The sequence below is a fragment of the Palaemon carinicauda genome, chromosome 3 (assembly GCF_036898095.1).
Source record: "Palaemon carinicauda isolate YSFRI2023 chromosome 3, ASM3689809v2, whole genome shotgun sequence".
In the NCBI taxonomy this organism is placed as follows: Eukaryota; Metazoa; Arthropoda; class Malacostraca; order Decapoda; family Palaemonidae; genus Palaemon; species Palaemon carinicauda.
This window is the reverse complement of record NC_090727.1, coordinates 48,961,563-48,966,562: the sequence shown is the minus strand read 5'-3', so window position 1 is coordinate 48,966,562 and position 5,000 is coordinate 48,961,563. Positions and strand designations below refer to the sequence as shown.

At 30.5% G+C, this 5,000-nt stretch overlaps 1 protein-coding gene across 1 annotated transcript in view; it reads left to right on the top strand.

Annotated features, from left to right (window-relative positions):
* Positions 1-5,000, top strand: part of LOC137638279 (platelet glycoprotein V-like) — a 21,847-nt gene that overhangs the window by 186 nt on the left and 16,661 nt on the right. Inside the window, 1 exon segment of the mRNA XM_068370351.1 lies at positions 1-15. This exon segment is cut by the window's left edge and continues 186 nt beyond it. The gene's annotated coding sequence lies outside the window, so the exon portion shown is untranslated.

Here is a 5,000-nt window from a genome sequence, read left to right as displayed (position 1 = left end):
AAAATAGATGTGTTTGTAAGTTCCCAACTTTTAAATAAGCTATAGTTTCTTTAAATTCGTCCGGTTGTTATTATCTATCAGAAGCTAGTTATTATTAATAGCTAGTTATATACGAAATCAGCATGATTTGAAATGAAGTGCTTGTTAATTCATTTAATTGTTTTCTATTATTAAGTTAGTTTTCAAAGAATAAGGTCCACCGACATTTATTCGCTAATTAAAATTACATTAAATAATACTTTGTGATTTCAGATGACATGGCAATTCCTTCCCCAATCTTGACTGGCACTTTTGAGAGATTCCATTACACAAAGCCACAAAATAAAGCTTCCTCATAACTGTGATAGTAGACTATCACTCGAACATGGATGACCCTAGGAACACTTGGAGGAGAGAGACTTCTATATTATAAGAGATAGACAAGTAACCTCAATCTTTCATTAGAGAATCTGGTAACTAATCCCACGTTTGAGGAGGAGACACTTTGTTATATATATATATATATATATATATATATATATATATATACACATATATATATATATATGTATATATATACACACACACACATATATATATATATATATATATATATATATATATATACATAAGTACAAACTTGCTCTTTATTATACAGGGGAGTTTATTATTATTATCATTATTATTATTATTATTATTATCATTATTATTATTATTATTATTATTATTATATTATTATTATTATTATTGTTAGTAAGACCTACGATGCAGAACCTCCTCCTGAAAGATGATTATAAATTTGATAGATATTAATTTTTTTTTTGTCTAGTAATAGATGTTGATGCTTTTCCAGAAACTTGCTTATAATTCTTAAAATTTATGATGACTACACGAGGAATAAACAAAAGAATTTGTCTTATTTTCCCTCATTATTTTTGTTAATGATAAAATAAAACATTTCCTGAAAAATCTAAACCATTACTGGACGATACTGCAATCTTGAAGCGGAAATTCATTATCATCATTATAAGTTTTTATTTTTAATTAGTATTATTATCATAAACATCATTATTATTATCACTATTTCCGTCAGTGTTAATGCCCTTCTGGTTAACCAGAAATTGAATTTTATCGTATACTTGTGGAAAAACGTTTTCAAATTTTTCAATTTACAATAAATAGTGTTTTCTTGTGAAGAGCTCTTTTCCATTCTCGTCAAGAAAACTTTTTCATATTTTGTCAAGAAAAGTTTTCTCTAAGAGGAATATAAATTCAGTTAGAGAGAATTGTCTTTTATGCTTTTAGAGGATGTCCCCAGAGAGAGAGAGAGGGGGGAGGAGCAGAGAGAGAGGTCCTCTACTTTTATAAGAGAGAGAGAGAGAGAGAGAGTGGTCCTCTACTTTTATAAGCGAGAGAGGAGAGAGAGAGAGAGAGAGAGAGAGAGAGAGAGTGGTCCTCTACTTTTATAAGCGAGAGAGAGAGAGAGAGGGGTGTTCCAAGAACTCCTGTATTCATATGTACGTTAATTAAATTAAATCTTGGTTCATGTTTTGTTATCGACTATGTATGTAGAGGGATACGTTATGTGAAATTAGAGCACAAAGGAAGGGGAGAGAGAGAGAGAGAGAGAGAGAGAGAGAGAGAGAGAGAGAGGACAGAGACAGAGAGAGAGAGAGAGATAGGGCTGAAGATTAGTACGTATAATTGTGTGAATCATTAAGAGAAACAAATGCAGGTAATGATATGAAAGAGAGACTCGAAGGGAGATATAAATTTGATTCTAATAGAGAGAAGAAAGAAATCGTAGGTGGGATTTGAAAGTGATATTTCTGCTATAGTGCAGAAATAATAATAATAATAATGATAATGATAAGAAGAAGAAGAAGAAGAAGGAGAAGAAGTATTTGAGTCATAGTCGTTTCACATAGACAGTAGTGACTGTAAACAAAAGAGTAAAAAAACAAAACAACATCCGTTAGTTCAAGAGCATCGGTTCGACCCCATCCGTCCCAACTCCCAACAAATAGCTAAGCACAAAATATACAAACAACAACATGATTGGTGGTGAGACACCCCCCCCCCCACCCCCACCCCCCGTCCGTCCTTCCATTCATTCACTCAGGGCTATGGTTCCCTGGGAGAAGCATTCATCGAGTAATCCCTTAATAAATAGCCACATCAAAGGGATCTGAATCCACTGAACTGGGTCCACAAGGATCAGAGGCCACTGGAACTCCATCAATTGTTCGGGGGAAGCCAGAGACCTAAGTGGAGGAAGCCTGTCCTGGTCTCCAGCCGCCAGACCTCCAGTAACTCGATGGTGGGGAGATGAAGGAGAAGGGAAAGAGAGGGAGTCAGAAGAGGAAGGAGAATAGAAACGTTTCAGGAGGAGAAGAATAAAAATGGGGATCAAAAGTGGAAGGACTCAAAAGAGGAAGAAGAATGGGAAAATTTACCGAAGAAGAAGGAAGGAGATGGAATAAAAAGAGGAAGAAGGATAGAAACGTTCCAGGAGGAGAAGGCATAAAAATGGGGATCAAAGGAGGAAGCAGATGAATAAAAAGAGGAAGAAGAATAGAAACGTTCACGAAGAGGGAGGGGATGAATAAAAAGAGGAAGGACAATAAAAAATTTACCAAAGAAGGAGAAGAAAAAAAATAGGGAATCAAAAAAAGGAAGAAGAATAAAAACGTTCCAGAAAAAAAAGCAGAAGAAAAAGAGGAAGAAGTATAGAAACGTTCCCGAAGAAGGAGAGAGAAGAAGAGGGAAACCAAAAGAGAAAGAAGCACAGAAACGTTCGCGTCACTATGATCTGAGAGATAGGAATAAAGCTACAGAAACAGGAATGCGGTTGATAAAAACCACCAAAATAATAAAAAACTAAGAAAAAAGGTTGATATAAATATGAACAAATGGACGAAGAAACAAGAAGAGTTATGAAAAAAGTATCATCTCAAGGTCTTAGAAAAGTGGTCACGAAAATTCAATTAAGCGATAGCAGAAATAAAGAAAAGGACAAATAATGGTGTAGGAGGCAGAGAAGAAGAAAAACCTTATACATCGAGGAAAGGACACAAGAGAATACTTGAGCTGCAGATTAATCTAATTACATTAATGAAATTTCAGGATAGATTTTCCTCTTACAGTATTATTATTATTATTATTATTATTATTATTATTATTATTATTATTATTATTATTATTATTTGTGTCGTTTTTGTGATCATTATTATCACCAACAATGATAGAAACATTGTCATACCTTTTCAGTAGAATCACCTTCAATTATTATTATTATCTTTAGTATCTTTATTATTACTTGCTAAGCTACAGCCATATTTGGAAAAGCAAGATGCTATTAAGCCCAATGGCTCCAATATGGAAAATAGCCCCAGTGAGGAGAGAAAATAAGGAAATAAATAAACAACAATAGAAGTAATCAACAATCAAAATAAAGTGTTTTAAGAATACTAACAGATTTAAAATAAATCTTTCTTATATGAACAATTAAAACTTCAAAAAACAAGAGGAAGAGATATAAATTAGAATATTATGCCCGAGTGTACCCTCAAGCAATAGAACTTATAAGTACTTATAATTCTATACAAAGATAACTGTTATAACCAATATCACATATAAGCCATTCCCATTCGCTTTTCTGAAACATCACTTCAATCTACACCCAGAATAAAAATTTCTCGAAAGAAATTAAATGAAAAAAAAAAAAAAAAAAAAAAAAATTTTTTTAACTCGCCAATATGCACAAATCGATGGACGCTTCAGAGGTCTGCCAGAGAACAAAAGATGACTAAGTACAGGAGGCGAAAGAAACAGAACTAAAAAACTTTTTTTGTTTCTTTTTTTTGGAATATCTCCTACTCTCTTTATTGTGCAGCCATTTGCCCTCTTGGGAATGTTGATAACGTTCGTGGAAGTATATTCATCAATTTGTTTCTGTCTGGCGTTTGGCACTGTCGGAAATGTCGATTAAACTCGCTGGTTGTAAGCTAGAAAAACGAATTGTGTTTATACATATATATACATAATTCATTTTATTCATATTTGTTTCCATTTTTATTTCTTGAATATATAATAGCTTTAGAACATAACATATTTTTCTAAAGTATACGGACGTAGTTTAATCATTGTCTCATGGAAAAATCATGAATGAAAATATGACGTAAGTCAAATATCATAGCTCAAACTTGGCTCTAATATTATCGATACGTCATTTTTTATCTTTTTTATTCTAATTTGTGATTTCCTCAGTTAATGATTACTTCGTTATCAAGGGATTTCTTGAAAAAAAAAGAACAAGTGGGGTCAGGAATGTATTATATATTGATACTTTATTATGTTATTAAGAACGATGTTTTTATTGTATTATAAATTGATACTTCAATCTATTATTAAGAACAATGTTTTTAATAAGTTATATATCAACAATTAATTGTATACAATTCCAGTGATATGTGTCACTAGATTTATATTAGCATTAGAATAGTCTTATAGATCAATCGTTAATACTTTTAAAACTGCAACAATTAATTTATTCTCTAAAACATAGAGATTTGATGATGTGTTATTTAAACATTAATTTACCCCAGTTTACCTTCTTTGGGAAAGTATTCTTGAAAGAATAATGCATTGTGTAGTCAGTTTTATCATAAATTTTTAGGTATTTTTTATCGATAAATATAGTTTTCAATTTATTTTTTTTATCCTTAAGTTTCGTTATAGATTGATCACTGTGCAAAAACACTATATATATATATATATATATATATATATATATATATATATAATATATATATATATATATATAAATATGTATATATGTACATATATATTATAATATATATATATATATATATATATATATATATATATATATATATATATATATATATACTGTATGTATGTATATATACTATATGTATGTACATATACACACACATATATATATATATATATATGTATATACAAATATATGTATATATATAAATATATGTGTATATATA